Raw genomic sequence first — 15769 nt, 5'->3', positions numbered from 1 at the left:
AGGCTTTGACAAGTGTTTTTTTTTTTTGTTTTTTTACAGGTTGGTAAATAAGAAAAATAAGGAGAATGTGAGGGAAAAGAAGAAATGATAAAAACTATATTTGTGTTATTTTTAAGTTAATCATTCTATATTTTAAATATATGGTGTTGATTTTATTTTTCAGGTTACATTTTAAGGTTTTTCATGTTAATGTTATTACTTTTTATTTTTATTTTGGAAATTTATTACATAAAAAATGAAATAAGAAACAAATAGGGAATATATTCTTTGTATGACCCTAAAAATACTTAGTAGTAGACCTGGGGATGACAAAATAAGAAATTTCAATAGGTTTTCACTTAAACAAGGAGTGGGGTTTTTCCGGAATCGGATTTTGGGAGGGTGGGTTTTGATCGGTTTGGATTTAGGAAAATTGTCTCTGCTCAAAATCCCCTTATACAATATTATTTTAAAATATATAATAATGAAATTTATATTAATATTTGCTCTAGTATATATTTTTTAATACAATGTCTACTTTTATCTTATAATCACTCACAATCTTAAATTAGAGGAAACATGCACTTAAGCATGTTCAAGCTTACGTCTTATTAATTGCTGCAATAGCAACAACAATATAAATTAATATTATAATTATTCCTAAAAAATAATTAATAGTATTGTTGAAAAATGAAAAAAAATTCTATTTTGATCTAAAAAGCTATGACATATCGAGTCGGAGTCAAGCAAAGCTTTAATTTTTCAGATCAGTTTTATGGTAGGTAATTAATATTTAATTTTGGATTGAGTTGGGATCGAGTTATGCTAAGGGTTTACCAAGTTGATGTCAAGGGTGAAGGGCAAAAACAGTCTCGCCCTATCTAGTAGTTATCACTAAATAAATCTACTCATAGACCAAATCATGACTTCACTTAAAAAAATTAAAGTTTAGATTAATTTTTGACTTGACTAGTTAACCCATTTTACTAATTACATATTAAATATATATTTTTAAATTAAATTCAAATAAGATTAAAGCATGAAAATTGTTGCACAAACTTGACCTAAAGTGATCTTGGACCACCCGATACATGAATAGCTGTACTTGAAAATTTCAAAAATTTAAGTGCTACACTGAAAAAGGTGAAACCACAATTTTCCCAATGAACTCTTGCTTTAACACTTTATTGGAGGAAAATGTGTTGACAATAATGATTATGCCACAGAAGGAAGAACTTGATTTTTTATGAAAAACAACTAGTAAGTGAATTGTGTTGATGCCAATCATTAAGTCTTGACTATTAGCATTACCTACAAACTTATACCAAGATTTTTAATGTTTTAACTAAAAAATTTGGTATATTTCTTTTTCAAAGTGAACAATAGAAATTTCTAAAAAAATGCATCGAATAGTGCAACATAGGAGGAAGAATATGTGGGGAAATACAATGTTTCATTTTTTTTATGGGATGGGTCAGGTTGGAATTAAATTTAAGTATAATATAAACATGATTTATATTTGTCTAAGTCTGGTGTAATCCAACACAAAATATAGACTTAAACTTTTGTCAAAGTCAACTAATATTTGTAAATAACTAATCTAAACTCATTTTAAGCTCATCCATTTTATTCTTAATTTTTTTTAAAGTATTTATGTTATTTAGTGATTTTATATATTTTTTATTTGTTAAAAAAATTATATATAGGTAACTCAACAATTTTTTAATGTTATATTATAATATTATCTATCACTATAGATTTAATTTTTATATGTTATAAATTATATAATACAATACATTAGATAATTAGAAAATGGGTCAGGCCAAGTTAGGCTCTAGCCTTGATTGTTGAGCTTAAGCTCAACTCATATTTTAAATGAACTTAAATTTTTATTTGCTTGGATTTTTTCTTGTTTAAATCATTTTATATTTTGAGTGGATTTTCGAACTTGAATGAGTAAACCAACCATTAATATATCATATTATAATATTGGTGCCAAAATTACCTAACCCACGTTGTATGATCGACGTTGGATCTATTTCATGTTGCTCAATTTTATAGTGAATAATAATATGTATAAAAAGAAAAAAATGACTTTTCATGGCCTATCATTTATTTTTTCAAATAGCATTGGTGGCGATGGGATTAATTATTACTGCTGACAATGGATATTTTGGTTACAACAAAAAAATAAAATTAAAAAAAAAAAAGAAAAGAGAAAGGAAGGAAGGCCTTGTAATTTTATGAGTTAGTGTAATTTTTGGCCCCTAACCATAGTAGTTAAGTCTATTTTGGTATGAGTATTTTTTTGTCTCATCTATATTTGAACTTGAAATTCGTAAAAATATGATGATATAGCACAATATTAAGATACGATGTCATCAAACTTTTATGAAATTCAAGTTTAGATACTAGAGTAGGAAAAGCCACCAAGTTTAAATATCAAAGTGGATAAAAAATGTATTCATCAAAATGGACCTAGTTGCTTAGTTTAGAGATAAAAAAATTATATTAATCCATTTATAGGCATAACGTTAAATTTAACATTCAATATTTATATTTTCTATCAATTTGACCTTTATTCTTTTTTTTAGTTAAATTTAGTTGTTAATATTTCAAAAAGAGTTGAATCATTTTTTTAATGGAAATGTTGACTAAAATATTAAATTTTTATCGATTTTGGTGTGTTAACTCACTACGCAATCCATGTATACTTTATATTGATATAATATTATTTATCTTGTATATCACGATAGCAAATAATATAAAATTACAAAAATATTCAAAAAAATAAAATAAAATAAAAATTCGAAAAAATAGTATGAATTAAACTTTAATTGTCATATGAGCTATTGTATTTAAAAATTTAACCTTTTAATTATCAATTTCGTTAAAAAAACTATAATTTAACTTTTTTTTAAGATTAATTATTAAATATATTTTTTTTTTAAAGATCGAAAGGCTAAATTTAACTATCAACAAAAATGTAAACATCGAAAGGTAAGCGGATTTATAAATGACCCATTGAATAGGCAAGGTATGATATATTTCAACCCTTAGATCGTTATACTTATAATCCATCACAACGTCAGACGAACATAAAACATGTATGATAACGGGATTACACACATTTTCATGAGCTAAACAAGTCCCTGACAAGCCTCCGTTTTCGCCCTCCATTGATCTTTTGTTCTTCTTTGGAAGCTTCACCTCAAAGATACCCTCAATGGCTACCGTCAAAGGTTAGTGAAGTTTTTTATAGCTTTTATTACTTTATTATTGATTCCTTATAATAATCTCCATGTTTCGTTTGGTTGCTGAGAAAATGCAAGAAAAAAAAAATCTAATCTCTTAGAAATTTGAGTTACTTTAGGTCCTTTATGCATATGAATTTGAATTACTTATCGCCTCAAACCAACTGAACTGAAATCTACTCGCGGAAACCGTTAGTTCTAACTTTTTTTTTTTTTGTTAATTCGTATTTTTATTATTGAAATTGTATTAACTGTATCTAAATTTATTCCAATGTTCAATTCTGCACAAATTTTCTTGATCATGAAATTGTGATTGACGTTTTTGAATTTAGCTTTGATAATAATTCGTTGAAGATTTTGTTATTTGCAGATTGAGAATTGTTTCTGGATTCAGTTTGTTATTCAAATTTTGTAGATGTTCACTTTTTTGGACAATGTGAGTAACTCTCAGTTGCTTTGTTGCTGTAATGATTGGAATTAAGCTTTCAAGACTGAGGTTATTTTCCAATTCCCTATATTCCTCTTCAAAATCGTCATCGGCTTTATACAATTCATTAATGAAGCCTACAGGAATTGCTTATAAAAACTATGTCAGACCATCTTATGGTTCTGTGAATGGTTTCTATAACAAAACAAAACTTCGTTGTGCTGCAAAGTTTATGAATATTTGTAGTAAAGTTGCGGTCTGTTATCACAAATCCAATCCCATGTCTGCTTTATCCTCGACTTCATCAAATTTGCCTTTCCGGAGTGTGTTTCCTTTTGTTTTGATAAGCCCAGTGTTGATACATCAATCGCAGTCATTGTCTTTCAGTAGCAAGGTAGATAAGGTTTCAGCTGCTTCTGGTGGAGCGGAAGTAGATGTTAGTAAAAGTGATGGTATTCGTAGTGGTTGGGGTGATAAAGTCAAAGATGATTGGCATAGTGCTGCGGATGCAATGGGTTATACTGGGCAGAAGGCTAAAGAAGTCTCCAATGAACTGAAGCCTCATGTTTATCAGTTGCTTGATACTCATCCGTATCTTAAGGATGTGGTTCTTCCTGTTGGCTTTGCTTTGACTCTCACCATATTAGCTTGGGTGGTCTTGCCTAGGCTTTTGAGAAGATTTCATGAGTATGCGATACAAACTTCAATCCTGCCATCTGGAAGAATGCTTGGGGATCAAGTGCCATATGATAAAAGCTTGTGGGCAGCTTTGGAGGATCCAGTGAGATATGTAATTACCTTCGTGGCAATCTCTCAAATGTCAGTGGTTCTGGATTTCTATGTTCAACTCTTTGTATCCATTTGTTCATATGTTTCTACATTTTTTTTGGGGTCTATGAATAATGAATAAAGATACCCCTGGACTTGCAGTTGCATGATGGTGGCACCAAGTACTGATCCATCACAATACATTGTGCAGGCATAGAGGGGTGCAGCTATCCTTTCATTTGTCTGGTTTTTGCATCGTTGGAAAACAAACGTACTTGGTTGTGCACTGGCTACTAAGACTTTAGCAGCGCTTGATAGGGAGAAGTTGTTAACTATAGACAGGTTTTCATCTGTTGGTCTATTTGTTATTGGGATTATGGCTTTAGCAGAGGCATCTGGCGTAGCTGTGCAATCTATTCTGACAGTTGGTGGTGTAGGAGGTAGATTTTTCTGTTAAATGCATATGTTCTTATCTGTTTCAGTCCATTTTAACAATAAGATCATAAGTTTACCGTACAAAAAGTATGTAATACCCCGAAAATTTTTACAGTAAAATATTATCCGTGATATAATAAAATAAGGAAATAAAATGACAAAAAGAGAATTTTTGAGTTATGTCAATATTGGGAAGTATATTATGATATATTAATTAAAGAAATGACTAAATTGCAAAGATGAGAAAAGTCTTATTGTCACAACAATAAATACTCAAAATTTAAGGGGTTGAAGTGTATATATAAAAAAGTTGAAGGACTAATGGTGCAAATATTTTAAGGGTGGAATGATCTAGAAACCTAGAAAAATTGATGAATTAGGACCAAATTGAATAGGTGAAAAATTATGAGGGACTAAATTGTAATTTTACCAAATTAAGTGATGACTCAAGGATGAAATTCTAAAAGATCATGAAGGGCAAAATGGTCAATTAGTAAGAGAGAGAATTCTAGAATGTAATGATTATGTTGATGATATTTTAAATTAATTAATTAGATAAATATTATTTTATTAATATTTTTATGAGATGTTTATTATTATTATTATATTATTATTTATTTAGTATAAAAGGAAGGAAAGATGAAGAATTAACATCACATTTCCTTTCCCATGCAACCAACGTTAGAAGAGAAGGAAAAGAAAGAAATTTTATTTTTTTTTACAATTTGGTCCTTCCACTAAAAATTCACCATTTTCACCTAGAAATCAAAAGAATTTCCATAGCTACTAAGAGAGAAAAATGTTAAGGAGACCATGGGGAGTTAGAATATCAAGTTAGATTCAAGAAATAGAAGCTGGATGAGAGAGAAAATCAAGTTAAAAATTAGTATCAATAGAACAAGGTAAGTATATCAAGATTTCAATATGTTTTTAAGTTTGTTATTATTGACAAAGCATGGAAATAATGTTATAGTAGAGTTTTCTTACATAAGGTCCTATGTTCTTGATATGTTAGTGAAGAGAAAATAAGAGAAAGTGATGAGAAATGGTGTAGAAAAAGAAAATAAAGGTGTTATAACATGGTAATTAATATCTTGTACTAAAACAGTTTTGGACAACAGCAGTAGTATAACTTTGAAAAATCATCAAAAATTGTAGAAATCTAATTATAGGATGAATAAAATATGAAATTAAATCTTATTAAGTCTAGTTTCTTATAGAAGAAATTATGTAAGCAATGGAATTGTAAATCATGAGATATGATGAATTTTGTGAGACAAGGTCAGAATGATTTTAGGTTCCCATGTTCTGACTTTTTAAAATCATAAAAAATTGGATAGAAATAATTATGGGCTTCTTTATATTTTTAGAATCCTTAATGAGTCTATTTTCAATATAAACAAACGGAAACATCATTTGAATTTTGTACGAGGAGATAATTAATTTTTAGTGAAGAAAGGCCAGAACTGTCAGACAGCAGAGCAGGGGTAACTTTAAAGAATAAACTGTACTTATTGGATAAACAAAAAATTCTGAAAATTTTATGGTAAGAAGATATATGAGTCTAGTTTCAGGAAAAATTAGAGGATCTTAATTTGGAGTTCTATAGCTCCAGATATAAATAATTTAGTGACTATGACGCAGATAGACAGCTTGAATATTCATAAAAGTAAATAATAAAAATTATGGATAATGTCACTTACAAGTGTGTTATCTACATTAAGGATGTGGAATGGAGAGGAGGAGGAGGAAAAATATGTATGAATATTCATCAAGCATGGCTAATTTGTATATTTTAGGCTCAGGGACTAAATTGAATAAAAGTAAAACTTTATGGGCAATTTTGTAAAAATGTTAGAAATGACCAAATTACATGAAATGGATTATTTTATTATTTAAATTACAAAATTGAATGAAATTATTAATTTAGTTCAAGATCGAGGGAAAACATGTTTTAGGAATTAAATTGAAAAGTGTTGAAATTATGGAAAATTCTTATATTTTATAGAATTCATGAACTGTTATCAATACATATGAGAATAATAGCTGGAAATAAGGATTAAACTGCAAGAATTTTATTTTCTCTGACTCTAAGGATGAAATCATCATTAATTAAAAGTTTAGGGGCAAAATGGTAATTTTGCCTAGAGCATTAATTAAATGCATTAGAATATGAAATGAATGAAAATGATGATCAAATTTATTTATAAAGATCCGGACGACTCAAATATGAGACTTGATCGTAGAAAAGAAAAGATATCGGATTAATGAAATTATAAACACAAACAAACAATGAGGTAAGTTCGTGTAACTTGAATTATATTCTTAAATGCTTGAAATGTATGTTATTGATGTGAATATGATTTGAATGTTCATTGTATGAAAATTAATGAAACATTGATATATTTGATAAAATGGGAAGAAATCCCGGTTGAATGAAAGGAAAATTCGATGGATCTTTGAAAAGGAATTGACGGTAAAAAGGATCTAGCCCGGACGGGTGATCCTATCTTGATATAGCCCTCCCGAAGAATATGTGTAAAATGGATTTAGCCCAGACGGGTAATCTGAATTAGGGTCTGAATTTAGCCTGGACTGGTAATTCAGATCCAAGCTCATTAGAGTAATTGTCATTGTAGGGGATTTAGCCTGGACTGGTAATTCCGACAATACTCTATGAGTTTATATTACAGGGGATTTAGCCTGAACTGGTAATTCCACTGTAAGGATGAGGTTCGCGGGAGTGTGCTCTCTGATATGAAATGTGTAAGACCATGGTTGAAAAATACCATGGCAACCTGATATGAAATGAATAAGACCATGGTTGAAAGATACCATGGCAACATGACGGGAAATGAATAAGACCATGGTTGAAAGATACCATGGCAGCGTGACATGAAATGAATAAGACTATGGTTGAAAGATACCATGACAACATGACAGAAAATGAGTAAGACCATAGTTGAAAGACACTATGGCATCATGTCAAAGATAAATAAGACCGTGGATGGGAGACACGATGACATCTATTGAACAATTGATATTCAGGTAAGATATATCAGATGACGAATGGTTATATGAAATAGTTGTGTGAAATGTTTACAAGAACTGGTCATATAGAAATATATGTACAAAATAGTTGTATAAAATAATTATGAAGATAGATAAATAAAATAAGAATAAGTACATGGAATATAATTTATGTTAAGTTTGATATAAACTTTACCGGAATAAATATACATAAAATATATGGAAATGATGGTGCATGAAATATTGATATAACGAAATGATTGATATATACTTATGAAGAAACGGTAAGAGAATGATATGTTTCATGACATGTACATATATGATTATCTTTGATATGTTGATACAAGGAAATTATGTAAGTAAAGACAATTATTAAACTCAAGTGTAACATGTCGAGAAAATAAATATATAAATGTTGAATTTATATGAAATATATGCAAGTATACTAACAATGATGTTGTTTGACGTTTAGACAAGTGTCAAGCTATTTATTGAATGGTAATATGTTTAATTATAAGAAGTATTGAAATGGTAAGTACTTAGATGAAAATAAAATTTAAGATTTTGCGAAATTTTTTTTATGATCCCGATTTAATTCTGGTTGATTTTTAATGTATGTTTGGGGCTTCGAGGACCCAATAGAGAGACGTTATGATTATTTTCAAAATATGAATAATAAATAACTCAGAATTATCTGAAAATATTCAGTAAACTCCGGTAATACCTCGTAACTATTCCGGCAATGGATACGGGTAGGGGGTGTTACAAAGTAGGTGCTTTTATCTGTGATAACTCAAATAAGACTTTTCTTTTAGTGTTTTTCTTATCATCAATCTTTGTTGGTAGAATGATTTTTAAGAATATGCAATGGTTTAGGAAATGCTAATTTTACATGCTTTATTGCCAAAATAGAAAGGCGCCAAATTGCTGTTTCTTGAATCTTCATATTTGAAGATATAGTATGCGTCACTCGTTTATCATCTTCAAAGTAGTCATATAACTAATTCAATCTCCTTAATAAGAGTGGCTACTGCTTTTGCTGCCAGGGACATCTTTGGAAATGTGCTCAGTGGATTGTACATGCAGTTTTCGAAACCCTTTCCTTGGGTGATACAATAAAGGTAACACAAATGAACGTGTAATTTTCTTTTAGTGAAGGAAAAATGTTTTCTTTCTTTCCGTGTGAAAGGATCCACTCAGCTTTTGTAATAGTTACAGTCTACAAAGACAAAAATAGTTTTTTCTTTATTTCTAAATGTATCTGATGAACCCTGTATTTCATCCTATATTGTTAGGAACTGACCTTCTCTTAGAAAATTGCATGGTTGGATGTTGTACTTAATAATTTATTATTCTTGCTGGCTAATTCTGAGTTGTCTGTTTGAATCAGTTATCATCTTTCAACTTAGCCTGAACTGGCTCTTTCCCTCCTAATTCCACTATTTACCGACTCTTAATTTAATTCTCTGAAGTTAATTGGGGTTTATTTGATACATGCTTCATGATATATGAGGTCATGGGTAATTCTGACCTTTGCGGAGATGTCAGTTATTTATTTCATCATATCGGGAACTCTGTCATATAACCTGAATGCCCTTTGTTTTGGTGGTAGCCAGATAAATTTTGATTTCCACTTGTGATTTTTAAAAGTTTTAGTTTGTTCTTTTATTTATTTTTCTTTTCTGCAGGATTGCTAATAAATTGTTCTTACTGCAGGCAGGATCTGTAAAAGTTCAGGTGGTTGAAATGGGACTGGCAAGCACAACAGTACTTAACTCTGAGAGATTTCCGGATCTAGTTCCGAACTCACTTTTCTCCAGTCAGGTTGGTATTTTTCTTTTTCATTTCTTTTGTTGAAAGAGAAGAAATCCTTGTTTTCAACTCATCAACTCTTATGAGCGTATGCTTATTTGTTTACTTACACACAGTAGTCGTACTAGAAAGGCCAAAATTATCATTGTATTGTTTACTACGTAAAATTTCAGGTTATTGTAAACAAGTCACGTGCTCGATGGCGTGCAGTGGTGACCAAAATTCCCTTGCTAATTGAAGATCTGGACAAGGTTCCCGAGATATCAAATGAGATCAAGAGCATGCTGAAATCAAACTCAAAAGTTTTCTTGGGAAAGGAGGTCCCTTACTGTTTCCTGTCTCATGTAGAAGGTTCTTATGCAGAACTAACTGTTGGATGCAATCTCAGACATATGGTAACCTCTCATCCTCGGTACTTTTCAGATGCATCTTGTATGAGCTTGGTCTACCTAATTAATCTCAACTCTTTTTTTTTTTTTTTGATCTTTGGTTTGCCTTGACCTAGCCTTCAACCTCGACTTATTAACATTGTTTTCGCATTCAGTGATTTTGTTGCGATTTGCTAATGCTAGATATTTGTTGGGATCATCTCTGAAATTCATCATTTTAAGCCTGACTTCTGTTTACCTTTTCTCATTTCACTGATATCTACATTGTTGTTTTGATATGCAATTATAGAGCAAAGATGAATTGTACTCTACACACCAAGATATTCTTCTGCAATCTGTCCGGATTATCAAGAAGCATGGTGCTACATTGGGCAGCACATTCCAATGTCCTATAGGTCAGCGATGCTAAGAGAATGAGATCTTTTGCACCCAAGTTGCAATTTATGCGGTTAGACGTCTTCCACAACTGGAATATATCTTGAGATATAAATCGTGTTTGGTGATTTCGTGTTTTTGCGTTGTTGTGGGACTGGAGGGTCACCATTTTAAATAGATTCATGAAGAAATGGGTATGACTAGAGGTGTTTATGGACCGAGCTGAGTCCTAGTTCCAAAAAATTCCTTACCCAATCACGGTGTGCTTATGCCCCTCCAAAGGCCTATTTTATTGTTTAAAAACAATGTTTTTATTTAATTTAATTATAAAAAATATATAAATACTAATATAAAATTAATTTTTATATTTTTATAATTTATAAACCGTAAACTGGCACAGTGTCTGAGGTTGAAAAATATAAACTCAAGCCAGGCCCAAAGCTGGCCGAGCTGCCCGGCCATGAACGCCTCTAGGTATGATTTGGTAAAGAATTTTCTTTGCATATATATTGTTTTGGTAGACAATAGGACGCCGTAGGACTAGAAACCACAATTCTAAATCATGTGAACTAATATTTTATACATCGCCAATTTAGTTGAAAATGTTTTTCAAGAAAGAAACTCTAGTAGTGTGTTGTACTGATCAGGGCAACTATGAATTTGGTGTCGTTTAATTTCAAGCCATTGCAGTCATTGAAAATGGTGATATAACATGGGACAACATATAGGGCAAGTCAAATTATTAAAGTGGACATTGAAATAAAACGGAAGGTACCTAACATTTTGTCCGAAATAAATAACTTAGCATATCCTTCATTCCTCCATTTTTGTTTAATTTGCAGCTCCATTTTCCTTCAGATACTCCACAAATCTATTGAAGTAACTGTCATGCAGGTCTCGGTTCCCAAAAACTTGAGCTGCTTCCCTAGTTCGGATTCTTAGTTTCTCTCCTTCTGCAGACACCATTGCAAGTCTCAGAGCTTTAGCTATATCATCCCTGCTAAACGATCCGTCTTCACTTCTCTCTATCTCTACACCCAAACCCTTGTCTACCAGAAGCCTTGCATTCAATGGTTGGTCTATCACAAAAGGTAGCACCACGAGAGAGTGTCCGAACTCCAGTGTTTCGATAATCGAGCCCCACCCGGCGTGAAACAAAGATCCCCCTATTGAAGAGTGTCCTAGTATCTCCAACTGCGGTGCCCAACCAAAGCAGACCATCCCTCTCCCTCGCGTACGCTCTTGAAAACCACAAGGCAACGCATCAAGTTCATTGAAAGCCCAGTGGGGTTTCCTTAGTGCCCATAAAAACGGTAACCCCGATAGTTCCACCCCATATGCTATCTCATGTGTCTGTTCTTTGCTTAGCTTGCACTCGCTCCCGAACCCTACAAACACAACCGAGTTAGGCTTTTGAACATTGAGCCCCCTAAAAATTTCATCGGTTTGTCTTCCTTGGGGTTTTTCCGGTAGTAGCAAACCAATGGGAAACACTGGTTTGCTGCCACTAATGGTTATCTTCTCGAATGCGTTTAAGTACTCAGCTTCATATTCAGGGCAAGTACGAAACGCAACAGCTTTAGATGCCTATAAAATTTTGTTAACCCTGTCAGCATCCGATATCCCGGAAGCATTCTCCCCATGAAATCCTTCGTGCATGGCAGTAGCTAAGGATTTAGGATAACGCAATGGAGAAGAAAAACCAAACCACTCAGGCGGTGACATCAAACTTTCCGGGGATGACCTCATCAACGTCTGATTCAAAAAGAAACTATAAACTGAAGCCGAAAAAAACTGAGAAATTAACGAGAGGGATATGTTGTTCTTGAGCTATTTCCATCATCCAATGAGGAATCACATCAATCAAAATCCAATCTGGCTTTTGATCTATGACGAACTGTTTCACCGGTTGACGAAGCAGATCGTATGCAATCTTCAGGTACTGGATTTTCTCGAAAGGGATATCGACAGTCGCCTCACAACCTTCGGGCAGCTGTTGCTCATCGTCTACGTTTGGCAATGGAAAGACCACTAGGTCTAAAAGGGTTGCTATGTTTGATGGAACATTGGACAGTCTTTTAATGTTTCCAGGGGTTGATATGAAGGAGACTTTGATACCTGCTTTGGCTAATTGTAAAGCGAGTTGAAAGAAAGGTATAAGGTAACCAAAAGCTGACCATGGAACCATCACTATATGCAAATGTGTGGTAGCCATATTGTAACCAAGGCAATACCCAGAGTCTAACCTGCAGCCAACAAAGATAAGGGGGAAAATTTAAGATTAACAGCATCAAACCTCTTCAAATTATTGGCCAATTTTACTTTGGTCCTTAAATTTCAAAAACATTACAATCCAATTCTTGAATTAAAGTACCGTTCCAATCAAGTTCAATTGATTTATTTGATGATCTACTCAGGGTAATTGCTTATGGTACACAACAATACTTTCAATTGTTAGGGAATTGATTATGACAGCACTTTAAAGATTTTTTTCGAAGGAGGCAACTCCCTCAATTAATAACTAAATTGACGAAAAAAACTTACTTAAAACAATATTTTAATTTTATGGTTTTATTTAAATATTTTAAATTAATTCTTCAAGGTTTGGTAAAATTATACCAATAAATAAAGATCTAAAAATGTTTTTGTTTTTTAATAATATGCCACTTGTTTATAGTGTGATTGGAAGTTGCAGCAAGTTGGATTTCTTAATTTGTTAATATTAGTGCATTTGTCCGACAAAACTTTTAGGTTATTTTCTGTCGGTAGAAATATGTAAGAAACAAACCCTTTTTGGTTAAATTATCGAATAAATAAATCCCAATGAGATCCAATTGATTTTTTCTTAATATATTAATGCCACCCTTGTACATCTTTAACTTTATCGGTTGGCAACCACTTCTCTTCAGCCTCACCTGTAATGGAAAATATTATTTTTATAATAAATTATTTCAGAAATTTTAAATGAAATAATAAAATTTAGATTTTTTAACATTTCTATGAATTATTGACCTATTTAAAAATTTTCTTTTTATTTTTGTGACTAAATTAAAATTCGATTTTGTTTTAATGATTAAATTAAATTGTTAGCTATTAATGAGGGGTTAGTCTTGAATTAACCCTTTTTGTTTCATTTTTAAGATGATGGTGATGTACGTGTGATGTTATTATTATTAGATTTATTTTTTTTTCTATTAGGATTTTTTTGTGATATATGTTATTAGGATAATTATATACAACTTGATTAAGTATCCAGTAAAATTAGTTGAAAATTCTTGATTAAACCCCTAATAATTTTTTTTATAATTTTTGATGATTTTTCAAAGTTAGAATAGGGGAATTTAAATCCATTCCGACCTTGTTTCACGAAAATTAATATATCTCAGACTATAAAATTATGTTTCTTTCACCGTTTTTTTCATGTGAAACTAGACTCAATAATCTTTAATTTCATATTTAATTCAATCTCTAATCTATAATTTTTGGTAAATTTTCAAAGTTAAGTCACGGCTACTGTCTAAACTGTTTTAATGAAAATATTTTCTTTTCTATGGTTCTTTGTACTATCTTTCATTCAATCACGCATAATTTGTTGGAAAATATGGACGTCACATATATAATAAGCGTAATTACATATTATTGTTTACTATCATGATAGGTTAGCCCAAATTAAAAGTGATCTAATTTGGTTAAAGTTTTATTGGGCTTTAATTATTAAATAAAGTATGGGTCAAATATGTGTAGGTACTCTAGTAATTGAGTTCTAATCAAATTTTAATTAATGATGGGCTAATTAGGAATTAGAACTAATATGCCAAGATTATAAATATTAGGGTTGATATCTTTTCTAATATCTCATCCTTAAAAAAAGGAAAAGAGAGGGTAAATATTCTTTGTGCTAATTTGGAACATCAAATCCCCAAGATCATGAAAAGCTTCAAGGAATTCATGGATTAAGATACGCTCCCGCATTTAATTTTTTTATTTATTCTTGATATTTGACATGATAAATCCTAGTTTATTCAGTTTTATTTTAGATTTATTTTACAAATTTAACAAGTGGCATCCGAGCTTTGTCGTGTTGAATCATTGATACTAAATTTATTCTTTATTATTTTTGAATTGATTCGTTTTTCTTTTTTAATTTTATGTATTTGATATTTTAATTATATATTATGTTAAATCTTTGAGATTCTTGATAAATTTTTGGGTTTTGGTTCTTTAAATAAAGTTTTAAGGTTTTATAAATATAATCTAGTTTAATATTTGCATATGATATTCGAAAAATGAAGCTTTATTTATTTATTTAAAATCAATTGATATAAATTAATTTATGAGATTTCTTTTTCTTCTTTTCACACAATTATTTTATAAATTTTGGTTAAAGTCATTATTAAATTAAAGCTACAGACTTACAACTTTTTGCAAATGAAGAATTCTAATTGGGTTGTCTAATTGGTTTTGAAAGTTAATTCACTTGATAATTAAATAACTGAATGTTGTTAAGATTTTTTTTTTGCACTATTTGTTTTAAATTTTCTATTTGTGGTTGAATGTATATGAAATTATCATCTTTTGAATTCAATTCATATATACAAATGATTACTTTTGGTTCCTTCTATAATTTTTTTATATAAGTTTTAGTCCTTATGGAACCCGACTATAATTAAAATATTTGGAATTTTTTTTAATATAGTGGCTATGAATTTTCATAAGTGGTTGTGCATATGAAGACTTTTTTACAATTTGGGATTCTTTTATATTTGATGGTTATGGATTTTTTTTAAGTATTTGTGCGTATAAAGAAGTTTTATGATAATATCTTTAGTCATTAATATAAATTTAAGTTTACATGAAATATGTAAGGCAAACCAATATTATTTTTCTATTATTATAATTGTGTATATATATTATATAATATCAATGATTTTGAGGATTAATGCATGATAATAGTTTGTGTGAATAGGCGTTTAAAACTATTATTCAATGAGATATCTTTTATAGTTTTATTAGTGAAATTAAGTTTTGATGGATATCGTTGAAGTCGTTTTTTTTATGGTTATATATTCAATTTTACGGGTGCTTTGGTGCAAATTCATGTCAACTATATACATATTTAAATAATTTGGTTTTAAGTTTGGTTCTATAATCTTAGGTTTTGGCATCTTATGATTCCAAATATTTGGTTAAACTATGATGATATGGAATTGTGGGATATGCCAACTATTATGATTTTGTTTTTGAGATTTATTGGCTCTGAAAATATTTTTCAAGTATTCATGTGAAAATCTGTTTAATCA

At 30.5% G+C, this 15769-nt stretch overlaps 2 pseudogenes; one reads left to right on the top strand and one right to left on the bottom strand.

The window, feature by feature from the left end:
• Nucleotides 1-3607: 3607 nt before the first annotated feature.
• On the top strand, nt 3608-11080 carry LOC107923730 (mechanosensitive ion channel protein 1, mitochondrial-like; annotated as a pseudogene).
• Nucleotides 11081-11112: 32 nt separating this feature from the next.
• On the bottom strand, nt 11113-12769 carry LOC107923719 (putative UDP-rhamnose:rhamnosyltransferase 1; annotated as a pseudogene).
• Nucleotides 12770-15769: the final 3000 nt, after the last annotated feature.

The sequence above is a fragment of the Gossypium hirsutum genome, chromosome A12 (genome assembly GCF_007990345.1).
Source record: "Gossypium hirsutum isolate 1008001.06 chromosome A12, Gossypium_hirsutum_v2.1, whole genome shotgun sequence".
Lineage (NCBI taxonomy): Eukaryota > Viridiplantae > Streptophyta > Magnoliopsida > Malvales > Malvaceae > Gossypium > Gossypium hirsutum.
Note: the sequence above shows the minus strand (reverse complement) of the source record. Positions and strands in the feature narration are given on the sequence as shown.